Below are 18,703 nucleotides of genomic sequence, written 5' to 3'. Positions count from 1 at the left end.
AGTCAAACTTCGCCAAAAGCAATTAACCTCATGATACAGTTGCTCTCGTCCAATGAAATTGCTGCATTTTTCAAGTCATTAAAGTAAGTAAGTAAAGATTATGACATAACATCATCACAAGTGTCTACAAAATAACATTGCACTAATTAAAAAAATAATTTAAAAAAATATATTTTTCCATCAACATTAATAATTTATCAAATTCAATTTTATTAATTAATTAATTTATTATTAAAGTGTCAGCTAACATAAATCAAATTGGCAAGGAAAGTAAAGAGATATTGGTGCTAGATAGTCCCTTTCCTTCTGCTGATATTTCATCTGCTCCAGATGTTCTATCTGAGTTGCTCTATGACACACGATTGATTGCTATGAAAACTAGCCTACTAGATTCACACAAGAAGATAACGCTAGTTTTTCCATCTTCATCTGATAGGCTGAAGGCTAAAAGTCTTATTGAAAACTCTGATGTCATTAAATTACTTGGTTTTCACATCACTCTTTCCCAGAAAGCTCTCCCTAAAGTCACTGTGTCTAATATTCCCAGTCAGATATTCGAAACCATTGAACGCTCTGGTTTGCCCGCTGAAGATTTCCGGTTACAGACTAAAAAAGCTCTTCTAGATATTATTCCCTTGAAAAATCCTGGACTTAAACACTTGCTAGATAATGCGCATTTCTTTGAAATTGTGTACATAAATGTTGGACTAAGGTACACTACTGCTGGGATCAAGGTCTCTCCTCAGATTAGGAACCTATTGACAGGAGACGGCAAAATCTTCATTCTGAATAGTGCTTGTCCTGTAAAGGATAGATTCATCATCAAGCAGTGCTATAATTGTCAGAAGCTCCACCATATTTCCCAAAATTGTCCTGAGAAAGAAACTCTGGTTTGTATGTATTGCAGCGGTAGGCATAGAACATCAGACTGTCATTACAAGGAAGACCCTAGCAGACATAGATGTCGCAATTGCAGTCTGTCAAAAGATCCAAGAGTCTCATCTCATTGTAACACTCACCATTCCAGCTCAGAGCAGTGCCCCATCATGCAACAGGCATTGAATCGGTATAAACAAAACATCCTTACTTCAAAAAACTAGCTACAAACTCTAAGTCAGAATGTCAGAGTATGAACTTTGCCCTGTTCAATTGCAGATCCATATGCAATAAAACTGCTGGAGTCATGCAATTGCTTGAAGACTTTGATACTGATATTTGCTGTGCTACAGAAACTTGGCTGAGAAAAGATGACAATGCTAAGTTTTCTGAGATGAAAGAACTTGGATATTCCATTCATAGCCAGCCAAGAGCTGGGCGGGGAGGAGGTGTTGCTGTTCTATATAAGAAAAGTCTTAAAGTGACTCCTCAGAAGTGCAAGCGATTCAAAACGTTTGAGTCTTGTGAATGTACCTTCAAATCATCTTCTGGAGATATACTACGAATTGTTTCAATTTACCGTTCTGGCACCTCCACATCTCAGAGTGCTAACATCCCCCAATTTCTAACTGACTTTGAGCAACTCTTGGTTGATTTAGTAGACAAACCTGGAAAGCCCTTGATCATGGGTGATTTTAATATCCACATTGAAGACGAAAATGATTCAGTTGCACAAAGGTTTAATTCACTACTTAAGTCTTGTGGGTGGGTGCAACAAATTTCAGCTGCAACACACAGAGATGGGGGCATATTAGATCTTGTAATTACCAGGGATGGTTCTTTTACTCACGATTGCATTGAAGTTCTAGATCCTGTCATTACTGATTCTGGCACATCGTCTGACCACTACTTTGTTGCTTTTAATTGCAATGTATCTCCAGCACCCATAGGCACTCTAGAACCAATTACTTACAGAAACATTGCTTGCATAGACCTAGATGCTTTTGTTGAGGACATTCTTAAGTCAAAACTATGTGACACTGATTGCTTCAATGACCTCGATAGTGCAGTTGATATCTATGAGTCTGAGTTGAGCAGTATTTTGGACAAGCATGCTAAAGAAAAAACTTTCATCCCAAGAAAAGATCATAACGCTGAATGGTGGTCTACACACTGTCAACAAGCAAAAGCAATGAGAAGAAAGATTGAGAGACTGTATCAAAAGAATCATGATTGCCCAGATTATAAACGACTGTACAGGAAAGCATCAGAGAGAGCATCCTCAGTCATTGTATCCACAAGAGATCACTTCTACAAAACAAGGTTACAAGATAGTGCAGGTGATGCTAAAAAGACTTATTCCATCGTTAATAAGTTGCTCAATAAAGAAAAAGTTAGTACTACTACACCTTCTTGCTCTTCAAATCTTGAGAGTGCTAACAACTTTGCACAGTTCTTTAAATCAAAGGTCGACAACATATACAACAACATTTATTTAGAACAACAATCCCTTGAAGATTCTCCTAACTCAGATGAATCTGTTCCTCTTTCTAATAGCCCAAAGATAGTACAATTCCGTCATGTGTCTGATGAGGAACTAGTAAGCATCATAAAGAATATGTCTAACAAATTCTGTGATCTTGACCCCATACCTACAAAGATTCTCATCAAGTGTCTCCCAGAACTCCTTCCTCTGATCTCATTTATAGTCAATGAATCATTAGTTAAAGGTGAGTTTCCTATAAAACTTAAGGAGGCTCTCATTCGTCCAAGTTTGAAGAAACGTGGCCTTGACGGTGAATTACTATCTAACTATAGGCCTATTAGCAATCTCTCATTCTTGTCAAAAATCATTGAGAAGTGTGTATCTATACAGCTCACCAGTTATCTTGAGGATAACAACTTGCTTTCTAAAGTTCAGTCCGGCTATAGGAAGTTTCATAGCTGTGAAACTGCAACAACCAGAATCCATAACGACATCTTGATAACTATTGACAAGAAAACTAAAGTTGTTCTTTTACTTCTAGATTTGAGTGCTGCCTTTGATACTGTCAATCACCCAAGATTAATCAAGAAGCTAAGATCTGCTTATGGCATTACAGGCATTGCTCTTACATGGATCAGGTCCTACTTGGCTAACCGTTCATTTTGTGTCAAAGTCAAGGATTCGTCTTCCTCATCAACTGTTCTTGAGATAGGTGTGCCACAAGGTTCAATCCTTGGCCCCCTGCTATTCATATTGTACACCAAAGATCTTGAGAACATTGCAAGTATGCATGGGTGCTGTATTCATTTGTATGCTGATGACACCCAGCTGTATTTCACTCTTGATTCTGATGACCCATCACAGCTAGAGCACAATATGGAACACTGTATGTCTGATATCAAGAAATGGATGACAAACAATTTCCTTCAACTGAATTCTTCTAAGACTGAAGTCATCGTTATATCCTCTAAATTTGACTCAAAAAATATCCCAGCCTCTCTACAGATTGTTAAGGATCAAGAGCCACATGTTGTTAGTGGAACTGTGAAGAGTCTTGGGCTGTATTTGGACAGTTATCTTTCAATGAGTGATCAGATTACGTCAGTGGTTCAAGCATGTAATATTCAGATCAGAAATATGTGGTTTATTGCATCAAAACTGTCTTTTAACCTTAAGATTCGGCTTGTTCATGCTCTAGTACTCTCTAGAATTGATTATTGCAATAGCGTATATTTTGGACTGAGCTCTTATGATTTAAGTCGTTTACAGAAGGTGCAAAATTCTGCTGTAAGATTTATTTTCGGGAGAGGAAGAAAGGCACACACTACTCCACTACTTAAGAAAGTTCATTTTCTACCAGTTAGATTTAGAATAGATTTTAAGATTGCCCTACTTGCCTACAAGTGTTTAAATAATATAGCTCCTCCTTACTTAAAAGAGTTGATATCTCCTAGGCAGCAAAGTTTTAAAAATGTACGTCTTGATAATGATTATTTTTACCTTAGTTTTCCGCCCTCTCCTAACTATGTAAACACAGAGAAAGCTTTTAGTCACTGTGCAGTTAAAGTATTTAATTCCTTGCCATACGACATAAGATCAGCTGAGTCAGTTACATCTTTCAAGACCAAACTTAAAACATACTTCTTTTCTCTAGCATTTGATTGATTTTGCATTTACATAGGTAAAATGAACTTGTCATGTCTAATTTTCAATTAAACTAAGCTCAGTTAATGTAAGAGCCGCTTTAGAAAGCACTGGAGTTTATCTCCAGGATTAAATTATATCGAGTTATATGATTTAGCTATAAGGCGGTTTATAAAAGTTGTATTTATTTATTTATTTATTATTATTAAAATCTAATACATTATCTATAAATAATTCATTAATACTTCCCAGTGGAATAAAGATTTATAAAACGCTTCTTTGCCACAAAAGGATGAAACCAAAGATATTCATTATGTGTCTCCTTATTGCTTAAATAACTGGGTCCTTCAATTTTCCCTAAAACTTCATTCAAAACATTCCAAAAATAAAATCATTTACACTGTTTTTAGAAATCATTTCTTTCTTAAATCCTTCCAATCTAACTTTAAAGCTTAAAACTGTCGAGCAGTTCTTGACATCTGAAGGGAGTTTGTTCCAGTAAGGAATGACTCGCTCCAAAGAGTAAAGTAGGTTTCCATTCAGTCAGTAGTAAACAGTGTCTAGCACTGGTCGTCCTAAGAGGGACTCCCCATTTATTACAGGCCTGGGTAAGGCCGCGTACATACCAATGGATAGAGCATTGGCCGTCTAATGTAGGGACTAGACTCCCCAGCTAGGCGTGGGTGGGCCCTGTAGAAATACAGATTTTCCTTCTTAGCTTGAGGTCATCATTATTCACACATTCACTGCAGAAGAGAGATTGGAGATTCTTAACTTTAGTTACACTCTTATTACACCTATTGGTTGAAACTAGATTAAGACCAGATCTGCTCATTCTGAACAAACTCGATCCATATTCAGTCAAACCACTAATTACTTTAAAAGCTTCGATAAGGTCCCCACGTAATCGCCGCTCTGCCAGCGTTGTCAAATTCAAGAAAACAACAATTTCAAGAAAACAACAATTTTATTTAGTATCAGTTAAAGCAGACAAAAACATATTTTATATATATAACTAGTGCAAACTTTAGACCATATATCTTAGGGGACTTGGAGTAGCAAGAGAGTGACCAGAAAGTATATGTATACTTTTACCAAAAATACGTCGAAATGAATCCAGGGTGATACAGGATCTGAGAGTGCAGACCATAAAGTTTACGCACCCACCCTTGCCTCCTGAATTCTTGGTTGGAAAGACAATTATGCAAAATTGGTCGTTTATACTCCAAGTCCCTTTGTTAATAGAAGTAGTATTATTTATGTCTGGAGTTAGCTTCATTCAATAATAACAATATCAATATAATCAATATTAATATCAATATCAGACTAAACTATCAAATAAATAAATTATCAAATATCAATTATTAATTCACTCTGATTAAAAAGTTATAAATTAGGATATCTAATATTTAAGAATTACAACTACAAGTTGTTAAAAACGCCCAAAATAGATCTGAGAATTGAGGATATCCAGTCTACGGCTGTTATGTATGGAAGAGTACCCACCTCATCAATATAATAATAAGACGGGTAAACCGCCTCTGGACGCTCTCCAGCTCCAAAACAGTCCCCCAACTTCCATGAGCCGCAACTGGATTCCACAATTGGACACAATACTCAAGATGAGGTCTTATCAAAGCTTTATAAATAGCTATCATTACAACCTTTTCTCTAATAACTGAGTTCCTTACAACATACAATCCAGCAGATCATACGATTTGCTTTAAAAATACATACTTTTATCTGTTCATTCCAAAGCAAGGAGCTATGGGTAATAACCCCCAAATCTTTTTCCTGTGCAGATACTTCTAGTTCTACTCCATTTGCAATATAATTCGAGTTAGGATTATTGTTCAGATTAATATGGACTACTTCGCAAGCCTGGGACCACTACTAGCATTGTCACAACATCTACAAAGCTGCCATATAGCCTGACTGACAATTTTCTCGACTGACTGACAATGTTTCTTCTTTTCCCCATTTAGAATACAAAGATTAGTACATTTTAGCTTATGATTAATATTATATTTTTACCTATAGTTTACCTAGATTACACTTGGCAGGATTGAAGTTTAAGTGCCAAATACTCTCCCAAATTTCTTGTATCACGTTGTGACACCCGGTCGTTTCACTTTATCGTCCTGACGATACAGGGGGAGCCGCGCTCTTCGTGCGCGGCGGGTCATACAACGTATGACAACAAATTTCTAGTTCTAAAATATCATCAGATACACTTTTATGGTTAGCTGCATTACAAACTAACTTGAGATCATCTGCAAATAAGTTAATCTTATTTTTAACATTATGCATAATTGAATTGCATATATTTGTATGCGGCGCTTGGTTTACATAATGCAGAAATTTCATTGGACGAAAGCAACTTTTATGGACGCTTGACTAATTATACATATGGCAGCGTTTGATCGGAAACCTGGTTTTCAGCCCCCCCCCCCCCCCCCCCCCCCAGCACCACACACCAGACCTTTTAAAAATCTATATTAATAACTTTTTATCCCTCCTGAACTCTGTTGGTGACTATCCGGTTCTTGTTAATGTTTTAATACCACATCTACTCTGGGCTGACTATTTTATCCTTTTTGCTCTAAGTCCCAAGGCCTTGTAAGTCAATATTAATATTTTATTTGATTTCTGTAACTCTAAAATCTTCATAATCAGATTTGGCTTTCCGTCTAACTGACTAGGCCATGAGATCACCACGTACTGCAATGTAATATTTATATATCCAGCACAAAAAGTAGCGCGGTAGAAGTAGCGGCTAAAAATAACTGGCTACTTTAAATTCTTATTGACAATGACCATTGTTTATGGTTTGGCCCGGCGCGCTACTAATTCGTAGTACTTGCCATTGAGTGAAAGTGGCGGCACTACTTCGAAGAAATTTAGACGAGTAACATCCGTCAACCGCGCCGCGCATCCAAAATGCTTTTCGTTAGATCGGCCACAGGGAGAATAATTATCAAGAAAACAACAAATTTTCAAGAAAACAACAAATTTTTATTTAAATCAATTATAGCAACAATTTGAAAAACTTTAAAGCTCTTCTATTACCATGGAATATACTACGGGTATGGTGACTTGGGCTATTGAGTTGTTAAGTAGATTAAGATTAGTAAACCTGCACTTGCATTGTATATTTTATAAAAACTAGAAATTAGGCTTCACGGTAAAATGAGGAAGCATGCTGATCTTGGAGAGAGCAGACCGTAAAGTTTACGCACCCACCAGGGCTACCTACCTACCCCAGTTGTTCTTTTTGGTTTATCAGCTTGTATTGTTATATTTATGGACCCCAAGTCACCACACAAAGAAGGAGTATGTAAAAAAAAAATAATAATAATAAATTAAATTAATATCATCATATCTGTTTAAATAGTAAAAGTCAAGTTGAGGATTGACTTTCCTAGTTAATTTAAAGGTTCAAACGTTTGGGAATATAATAATGTTGGTATTTGTATCTGCTGCAGCAATAATATCGAAATATCATTTGTCTAGAAAATTTTCGCCACTTCAATAGATATTGGGTCGGCAATTTGGTTGTATCACGTTGCGACCCCCACGGTCGTTTCACTATGTGAAAACGACCGTAGCGTCTTCGACGCTACAGGGGGAGCCGCGCACTTCGTGCGCGGCGGGTCATACAACGTATGACAACAATTTGGTGAGTGAGTGATGAGATGGTTTGGTCTGTGATTGAGTGAGGGGCGATGTGAAAGTTGTGGTAAGTCCAGGTGTTATTATTGTTGATGGATTGAGATCCCAGGATGATACTTTTACAGCGTAATTTAACCAAAGATACAGAAGTAGTGAGGATTTCCCCATTCTCATTTAGAATCCGTTTATGTATGCTATTCCACAATTTGGAGGCTATATAAAGAAAAGTGTTGGTTTTTCTTGGGAGGATTATGACATTGCTTGTATCACGTTTTGATGAGTCTATAGTACAATACAACGAGTATGGAGTGCGAAATTTCATAATTCGAAATATTTCGAAATATCTCAGATATACAGTGGTATTTGTACAAGTTTTGAACAGTAAGCAATTTTAGTCGATTAAAAATGGGCTTGGTGTGCTCTTTTTCGAAAAAAGCAGCTCCTAACCTCTGTTTTGTATAAGGTCTGGCTCGTGCACAAGTGGCATGTTTGTCGAGGTATGCATTTAGGTCTCCAAAAAGGATTCTTATACAACGTTTCTGAGTTATGAACAGCTTATCGTTTGGTTGGTCTTTGAGAGCTGAGCCCCAAACACTTATTCCGTAAGCAAGATGTGATTCCAATAATGCAGAGTATATTTTTTGGTAGTGTTCCCCTGGAACTGAATGTTTAATCCTGTTAAGTGCTCCTGTAGTGGATCTAATTTTTTTTCTTAGATATTCTATATGTGGGCCCCAGCTAAGTTTTTCATCAATTACTACACCAAGAAATTTGGTGTTGCTAACCTTGACAATTTTGTGTCCATTTATAAATATTCCTTGTGATTTGTCATGTTCATTGGCATACGGCCTAACCCTGGCGCAGGTTTCATCAGATTCGTATGCAGGTAGAAAATGTATGTAGCAGCATTTAGACATATTTATATGTAAGAGATTACTTCTCATGAATTTGCATACATAATCAAGAACTTTATTGGCCTTCAAGTATGTTGCTTCTTTGGACGGTCCAGTGATAAATATATTTGTGTCATCAGCATAGAGCACAAATTTGCATTCATCGCCTTTGTAACAGTTTATTATGTCGTTCATATATAATAAGAAAAGTAGAGGGCCTAGTATGGAACCTTGGGGAACTCCATATTTTACATTCATAGTCTCTGATGTAGTGTTGAGAAATGAAACATACTGTGATCTATCGGATAAATAGCTTTTTAGAAGTCCTAGAGCTAGACCTCTAACCCCATAATTTTCCAGTTTCCTCAGGAGAATGCCATGGTCAAGAGTATCAAAAGCTTTGTTTCGGTTCTAAATTATTTTAGGATTGTTGACATTTGTAAGATTGACATGTTTGATAATAATTTTTTCGGTATAGTGCCAACAAAAATATGAGGAAGCCAAATGGTAAAGGTTTTTAATCAGTCGGTGGTAAGTGGTTTTATTGATAGTTTTGTACCACAAATGTTACATAAAATGGCTCACATTTTCTCCCTCCTCGCTCGCTCTCCAATTACTGCATATTATGTAGATTGCTCCAAGTTCAAAATCAAAGATGTAATAATAATTGGTGACTTCAACAGTAGGCACATCTCCTGGGGAGATATCATCACAACCGACCGTGGAAGACAGCTGGATTCATTCATCGCTCAGCATAATCTGACATGCATCACTCCGAACACCAATACATTCGTCTCCCATAATGGTGGGAGTATCATTGACCTTGCTTTGTTGAAGGGTAAAGTATGTAGGCTATACCAATCGTCCAGCATTGACAGTGAAAGTGAACTCTTCACAGGTGCTCCAAATAGAGGTCACTTACCAATCATCCACCAATTCTGTCATGCACAAACTGCTCAATCTGCATCTCCTCTTCTTTACTGGGACATTGATAAAACAGACTGGAATGCTTGGTGTGGATCACTTAACAGGGCTCTTCTCCTTGGCATAACTGGCAGGATCAACTCTTACATAGACCCTCTAAAGCTGTGGCAAGACTTTAAAAACATTTTATCTGCGATTGGTAATGAATGGATTCCTCTCAAGAAAGTCAGTACCCACTCAAAACCTTTCTGGAACTCTCTCCTTACAGACCTTTCACGAACTCTTCAAGCTGCGCAGGAAACCATGAAAACCAGCTACACACCGTATAACGTCTCCCTCCACAAACAAGCAAAGGAGGAGTTTTCTAATACCTTGATATCCGAAAAAAACAAATGGATTCATCAGCAACTGGAAAATCTCAATGTTGCTCAGTCTCAAATATTCTGGAAAAATTATAAGAAGACATTGACCAATAAGCCTAACGAGTACATGGGAAATCTTATGGATGGTGGTATCCTCCACTCTGACAGAACTCAGAAAGAAAACATCTTGTACAAATCATTCTTCTCGGGTGAACACATGAATGGATGCAGTTTTGATCATGTCTTCGAACAAGAAATCAATAGCTGCTATGACAACATTATATCGACTCAGTTCCCTACCGACCAATTAGATCCAATCATTAATGATCATCTGAATGGGAAAATAGGTCTAGAGGAAGTTACTTTAGCACTGAAGGCTCAAAATAGCAATGCCAAAAGTTTTGACACTGATAATCTTCACCCAAAAATCCTGAAACATCTGCCTGTGTCAGCTCTTCAGATTCTAACAAAACTATATGACCTTGTCCTTGAGACTGGTGTATGGGTCTGGGAGGTATCCAATGTCACTTTCATCAAAAAGGATGGAAAGGATAACTACATGAACCCCTCTGCTTATAGACCAATATCGATATCATCATATGTTGGAAAGCTGCTAGAAAAGATCTTGGAACGAAGAATAAAGCTCCATTGCGAACTAGAGGGCTTACTCGACGAAGAGCAAGAAGGCTTTAGACCTCAAAGAAATACTGCAAGGTATCTTTATAAATTAGTAGCTACTCTAGATGAATGCAAGAGGAAAAAACTCACTACTTTCCTACTATGCATCGATTTTAGCAAAGCATTTGATAGTGTATGGGTGAAAGGCCTGATTTTCAAGCTCAGCAAATACCAAATACAAGGGAACATTTTGCGGATAATAAATAACTTCCTGTTATCCCGCAAAGTACGGCTGAGGGTTAACAACAGTCTCGGATTTCAACGCTCATGTGGATGGTTTGGGCTTCCCCAAGGCTCTGTCCTTGCACCCCTGCTATTTATCCTCTACATCTCGGATATGTTATGCAAGGACCAGCTCTCACTGGAATGCAGCTCTAACTCAAGTCTCTTCAAATATGCTGATGATGGAAGCATAGCAGTCTCTCACATAGATCCTATATGTGCTCATCGAATTATGCAGTTGATGTGCAAGTACCTTCATGTCTGGTGCAGTAAGTGGAAACTTATCCCAAACTGCGACAAAAACAAGACCGAGTGTATTATGATCACACCAACATCCTCATCTGCACCTGATGTCACAGCCTTTGGACCACTCATTATCGGCAGTAGACCCATAACATATACATGTCAATCAACTGTTCTTGGACTGAGGATAGACGACAAACTTACGTTCAAGAGTCATGCAAAATTTAAATTGAAACAATGCTGGTTTGCCTGGTACAGGATCACTCAAAACTCCACCCGCCACAGAGGCCTGAATGCAAGCTCACTCAAAATGCTCTTCAAAACAGTAGTACTCACAAAACTTCTATATGCTGCTCCAATATGGCTAAGAGATAACCTAGACACTTTCAAAGACTTCTATGCCAGGGTCCTCTTGAAAATAAGTGGATCCACTCACCATCCTCCCAAAGATTTGACATCTGTCGCGCTTGGAATTCCACCCCTTGAGATATCCTACAAGATGATCACTATAAAATTCATAATAAAAGCACTTACAAGTGACCCATTTATGCAAGGACTCATCTTACAGCTAGAGGAGGCAAAGGCCCATCGATATCAGCACCATATTGATGAGATACGTAAGTTCCTAACGTGGACAAGGGGGTCCAACGAGCTCAACAGAAGCAGAATAGACCTTCTGACTAGTGTCCACAACGGTGTTGTCAGCTATTCAAAAGACGAAATAACCCGCTTTATGGACTTCACTTGGAATAAACATCTCCTACTGAACCCTAGAATAAATCCGGGTGAGATACTGGATAACATCGATGAAAGGAGCAAAAAGTTGTTTCCTCGCTATTCAAGCAGGAGCACAGACACTAAAGTAATGTCTCTCTTGCATGGCCATGACATCACCTTCACAGCATTCAAGGCAAGGGTTGCCAACAACTGCGACCCTCAGTGTCCGAATTGTCAGATGTTGGACAACAATTACCATCGAATCTTCTCTTGTCCACTGTACCGCTGTTCCTACAGAGAAACCATTCAAGAGCACTCCACTAGTGACCAACCATGCTGGTCTATCTTAAGAGATGGTAGTGATGGCAGCATAACTGCCTTCCGATCTTTAGCACAGATCGCCATCGATGAACTATCATAGAATTGATACTTATACTTATAGTGCTCTTTCACCTCCATCCCCCTTCATGTCCTACATCTCCTTATGACATCACTCCCCCTTCAGCCTCTACTACTCCTTTACTACTCCATCTACTGCCTCATCATCATTATCTTCTAGTTTAGTTGAGAATTCTCAACACCCACTTCCAAGTCGAGTACTCTCGACCCACTTAGTCCACATACCTTGCACACTTACAGCAGGGTATTTGTAATGGTCTAAGTCCCTAATACACGCCAAAGATGGTTCCTCTATACTCAACCGTAGGAGAAGAGAATTAGGTGACTGTATTTTGTTCTAATGTTGATATTAATATAAGTATGTTCTAGTTGTTACTCCTTTTGTTTTAACGTTTTTATGGTACTCTCCTTAAATTATTTCAATGCAGTCACTCAGATGATTTTTAAATCAGGACACTTAAATAAAGACACATACTCTGCCCACAATAAGGGGCCATAATTTTTAAATTATGTAACAGTATAGAATTATTATTATTATTATTAGATTGTAGCGTTGGTACATATTACACTGTCAGGTAATACTTTCAACTTATTAAGGGAGGGAGAGCTCATAGCGGTCTGTTTGGACTGAAGAGAGAGTTCATACTTTCATAATAATAATAATAACAATAAATTGATGTTATTTAAACATCAATTTATTGTTATTATTATTATTATGAAAGTATGAACTCTCTCTTCAGTCCAAACAGACCGCTATGAGCTCTCCCTCCCTTAATAAGTTGAAAGTATTACCTGACAGTGTAATATGTACCAACGCTACAATCTAATAATAATAATAATAATTCTATACTGTTACATAATTTAAAAATTATGGCCCCTTATTGTGGGCAGAGTATGTGTCTTTATTTAAGTGTCCTGATTTAAAAATCATCTGAGTGACTGCATTGAAATAATTTAAGGAGAGTACCATAAAAACGTTAAAACAAAAGGAGTAACAACTAGAACATACTTATATTAATATCAACATTAGAACAAAATACAGTCACCTAATTCTCTTCTCCTACGGTTGAGTATAGAGGAACCATCTTTGGCGTGTATTAGGGACTTAGACCATTACAAATACCCTGCTGTAAGTGTGCAAGGTATGTGGACTAAGTGGGTCGAGAGTACTCGACTTGGAAGTGGGTGTTGAGAATTCTCAACTAAACTAGAAGATAATGATGATGAGGCAGTAGATGGAGTAGTAAAGGAGTAGTAGAGGCTGAAGGGGGAGTGATGTCATAAGGAGATGTAGGACATGAAGGGGGATGGAGGTGAAAGAGCACTATAAGTATAAGTATCAATTCTATGATAGTTCATCGATGGCGATCTGTGCTAAAGATCGGAAGGCAGTTATGCTGCCATCACTACCATCTCTTAAGATAGACCAGCATGGTTGGTCACTAGTGGAGTGCTCTTGAATGGTTTCTCTGTAGGAACAGCGGTACAGTGGACAAGAGAAGATTCGATGGTAATTGTTGTCCAACATCTGACAATTCGGACACTGAGGGTCGCAGTTGTTGGCAACCCTTGCCTTGAATGCTGTGAAGGTGATGTCATGGCCATGCAAGAGAGACATTACTTTAGTGTCTGTGCTCCTGCTTGAATAGCGAGGAAACAACTTTTTGCTCCTTTCATCGATGTTATCCAGTATCTCACCCGGATTTATTCTAGGGTTCAGTAGGAGATGTTTATTCCAAGTGAAGTCCATAAAGCGGGTTATTTCGTCTTTTGAATAGCTGACAACACCGTTGTGGACACTAGTCAGAAGGTCTATTCTGCTTCTGTTGAGCTCGTTGGACCCCCTTGTCCACGTTAGGAACTTACGTATCTCATCAATATGGTGCTGATATCGATGGGCCTTTGCCTCCTCTAGCTGTAAGATGAGTCCTTGCATAAATGGGTCACTTGTAAGTGCTTTTATTATGAATTTTATAGTGATCATCTTGTAGGATATCTCAAGGGGTGGAATTCCAAGCGCGACAGATGTCAAATCTTTGGGAGGATGGTGAGTGGATCCACTTATTTTCAAGAGGACCCTGGCATAGAAGTCTTTGAAAGTGTCTAGGTTATCTCTTAGCCATATTGGAGCAGCATATAGAAGTTTTGTGAGTACTACTGTTTTGAAGAGCATTTTGAGTGAGCTTGCATTCAGGCCTCTGTGGCGGGTGGAGTTTTGAGTGATCCTGTACCAGGCAAACCAGCATTGTTTCAATTTAAATTTTGCATGACTCTTGAACGTAAGTTTGTCGTCTATCCTCAGTCCAAGAACAGTTGATTGACATGTATATGTTATGGGTCTACTGCCGATAATGAGTGGTCCAAAGGCTGTGACATCAGGTGCAGATGAGGATGTTGGTGTGATCATAATACACTCGGTCTTGTTTTTGTCGCAGTTTGGGATAAGTTTCCACTTACTGCACCAGACATGAAGGTACTTGCACATCAACTGCATAATTCGATGAGCACATATAGGATCTATGTGAGAGACTGCTATGCTTCCATCATCAGCATATTTGAAGAGACTTGAGTTAGAGCTGCATTCCAGTGAGAGCTGGTCCTTGCATAACATATCCGAGATGTAGAGGATAAATAGCAGGGGTGCAAGGACAGAGCCTTGGGGAAGCCCAAACCATCCACATGAGCGTTGAAATCCGAGACTGTTGTTAACCCTCAGCCGTACTTTGCGGGATAACAGGAAGTTATTTATTATCCGCAAAATGTTCCCTTGTATTTGGTATTTGCTGAGCTTGAAAATCAGGCCTTTCACCCATACACTATCAAATGCTTTGCTAAAATCGATGCATAGTAGGAAAGTAGTGAGTTTTTTCCTCTTGCATTCATCTAGAGTAGCTACTAATTTATAAAGATACCTTGCAGTATTTCTTTGAGGTCTAAAGCCTTCTTGCTCTTCGTCGAGTAAGCCCTCTAGTTCGCAATGGAGCTTTATTCTTCGTTCCAAGATCTTTTCTAGCAGCTTTCCAACATATGATGATATCGATATTGGTCTATAAGCAGAGGGGTTCATGTAGTTATCCTTTCCATCCTTTTTGATGAAAGTGACATTGGATACCTCCCAGACCCATACACCAGTCTCAAGGACAAGGTCATATAGTTTTGTTAGAATCTGAAGAGCTGACACAGGCAGATGTTTCAGGATTTTTGGGTGAAGATTATCAGTGTCAAAACTTTTGGCATTGCTATTTTGAGCCTTCAGTGCTAAAGTAACTTCCTCTAGACCTATTTTCCCATTCAGATGATCATTAATGATTGGATCTAATTGGTCGGTAGGGAACTGAGTCGATATAATGTTGTCATAGCAGCTATTGATTTCTTGTTCGAAGACATGATCAAAACTGCATCCATTCATGTGTTCACCCGAGAAGAATGATTTGTACAAGATGTTTTCTTTCTGAGTTCTGTCAGAGTGGAGGATACCACCATCCATAAGATTTCCCATGTACTCGTTAGGCTTATTGGTCAATGTCTTCTTATAATTTTTCCAGAATATTTGAGACTGAGCAACATTGAGATTTTCCAGTTGCTGATGAATCCATTTGTTTTTTTCGGATATCAAGGTATTAGAAAACTCCTCCTTTGCTTGTTTGTGGAGGGAGACGTTATACGGTGTGTAGCTGGTTTTCATGGTTTCCTGCTCAGCTTGAAGAGTTCGTGAAAGGTCTGTAAGGAGAGAGTTCCAGAAAGGTTTTGAGTGGGTACTGACTTTCTTGAGAGGAATCCATTCATTACCAATCGCAGATAAAATGTTTTTAAAGTCTTGCCACAGCTTTAGAGGGTCTATGTAAGAGTTGATCCTGCCAGTTATGCCAAGGAGAAGAGCCCTGTTAAGTGATCCACACCAAGCATTCCAGTCTGTTTTATCAATGTCCCAGTAAAGAAGAGGAGATGCAGATTGAGCAGTTTGTGCATGACAGAATTGGTGGATGATTGGTAAGTGACCTCTATTTGGAGCACCTGTGAAGAGTTCACTTTCACTGTCAATGCTGGACGATTGGTATAGCCTACATACTTTACCCTTCAACAAAGCAAGGTCAATGATACTCCCACCATTATGGGAGACGAATGTATTGGTGTTCGGAGTGATGCATGTCAGATTATGCTGAGCGATGAATGAATCCAGCTGTCTTCCACGGTCGGTTGTGATGATATCTCCCCAGGAGATGTGCCTACTGTTGAAGTCACCAATTATTATTACATCTTTGATTTTGAACTTGGAGCAATCTACATAATATGCAGTAATTGGAGAGCGAGCGAGGAGGGAGAAAATGTGAGCCATTTTATGTAACATTTGTGGTACAAAACTATCAATAAAACCACTTACCACCGACTGATTAAAAACCTTTACCATTTGGCTTCCTCATATTTTTGTTGGCACTATACCGAAAAAATTATTATCAAACATGTCAATCTTACAAATGTCAACAATCCTAAAATAATTTAGAACCGAAACGTGATCCTTTGTAAAATTATATGTCCCAATAGTCAAATTGACTTGTACTCAAGTATAAAGTTAAACAATTTACTCCAATAACCACGGTCACTAGCAAGTTCTCTCAAATGGAGAATATCATCATACGACTCCAGCAAGATGAAACGCTTCCAGAGGTCAACCTTCAGGTGGTGTAGGAGGTTACGTCTGTGAGCCCCGAGTCTACCAACTTCACTACACATCTCGACAGCAAAACACAGCGCAGCTTGAGCTGGTGATCTTTCATCGCTCCTCAGTATGTGTCCTAGCATCTTCCACCTAGATAACTCAGCACGCTCAGACATAGGGGTAGAGTTACTCTGTTTGTAGAGGGTATCTTTGGACATCATACTGCGTGGCCAGCTGACATTCATGATCTTTCTGAGGTGGTTACGGTGACATGCATCTAGTTTGTCCCAGTACGATTTAGGCATTCCCCAGCAACTAGAGTTATACATGAGGATAGATACTACTTGGGCCTCATAGACCTTCAGCTTCTTCTGTAGGGGGATCTTACTCTGGCACCAGACCTTCTTGAAGTTCTGGAATGCTACATTGGCTAACATGATTCTTCTGGTGACATCTTTCCTACTTTCTAGCAGAGAACCCAACAACTTGCTACTGCACCATTCTTCATTCATTCTAAGGGGTTTACCATCATCCATGACCTCATCTTTCCCAGCTATGTAGATGTGTACAAACTCTGTCTTTGATTCATTAATATTAAGATTCCACTCTTTGAACACCTTAGTAGCGATAGGGAGGAGGGCTTCTAGAGCATCTTTCTCTTCACCAAGATAGTCGATGTCATCAGAGTAGGCATCTTCTTCAGGCATGCCGCTAGGGCTTATAGGGGGGGGGTTGGTCGCAGCGTCACGGCACGCAGGTGGTAGCAGGCACCAGCTAGAGTGATTGTGAAACAGAGGCCTGAAACACTATCACCTTGGGGTCCTCCATTGGTGCTGATGAATACAAGGGAGGTAGCGTCGTTGACTCGCACCTTGATCTTGGTGTTGCTCAGGAGGAATCTCACTAGTCTGATCTCATCTCTTGTGCACCCTGCGTCGTCTAGGAGGTTGAGCATAGTCTGCCTACTGATAGTATCGAAAAAATAAGCCCCGTTACTCTTAAATTACACACGCACGTCAGTGGCGTAACAACCGATCCTGCTAACCCTGCTAGCAGGGGGCGGCACATTAGGGGGGCGGCATTTTCCTGGATTGTAGGTCTGATTTCACGGAAAAAGCGCCTTATTGGTGTACTACCCTGTCGAATTTAGCGTTCGGTCGACGTGAAAAAAATATTTGGGGTACCATTGTTGCTTTAGGGGGCAGCAAAAAGGTGTAGTGGGCGGCAAAAAAAGTACCCAACCTTATTTTTTTTTTTTTTTAGGGACACAAAATTTTAGGGGCGGAAAAGGGGCGGCAAATTTCAATCAGCAGGGGGGCGGCACAAAGTAACGTTACGCCACTGACGCACGTGCACACAAAAAACACACAGAAAACACACATTCTGAGATTATTGTTTAAGATACTAAATGGGGCTAGTAGTAGGCATAGTTGGGAATTTCACATGCTACAGATGGAAATATATCAATTTATCACGCAATGCCCCCAAGACCCAGTATGCATAGGTAAAAATCACTTTTGATAGTTCAATTTACTTACTTTGTGCTTCATATAATCTATTGGGTCATCAGAATTGCTGACCACCAGAGTTGCTGACCACCTGGACTGCGAGGTCACTGCCTTAATTCCACTCCAATCTAATAACGAGTTTCTGCCACCAGAGGCTCATCCAAGAATAATTTAACAAACGTCATAAGCATTTCTTTAAAGTGCAGGGGATCTTCGATAGTATGCAGGTTTGGTGTAATTAAGTTCCACAATCAAAGTCCGATAATTGCAAACGAATTGTCATAGAGGGTTTGGTTGCGCTGCCTGGTGAACAACACAGGAAGAATCTAAATTGAGGATTTAAGACTCCCTTTTATTACAATTTGGATCATGTTTTCATGTTTTCTTGACATGTATCTCATTCATACTGTCAAATAATACAA

Source organism: Bolinopsis microptera, chromosome 11 (genome assembly GCF_026151205.1).
Source record: "Bolinopsis microptera isolate Bmic1 chromosome 11, MBARI_Bmic_1.0, whole genome shotgun sequence".
Taxonomy (NCBI): Eukaryota; Metazoa; Ctenophora; class Tentaculata; order Lobata; family Bolinopsidae; genus Bolinopsis; species Bolinopsis microptera.
Note: the sequence above shows the minus strand (reverse complement) of the source record.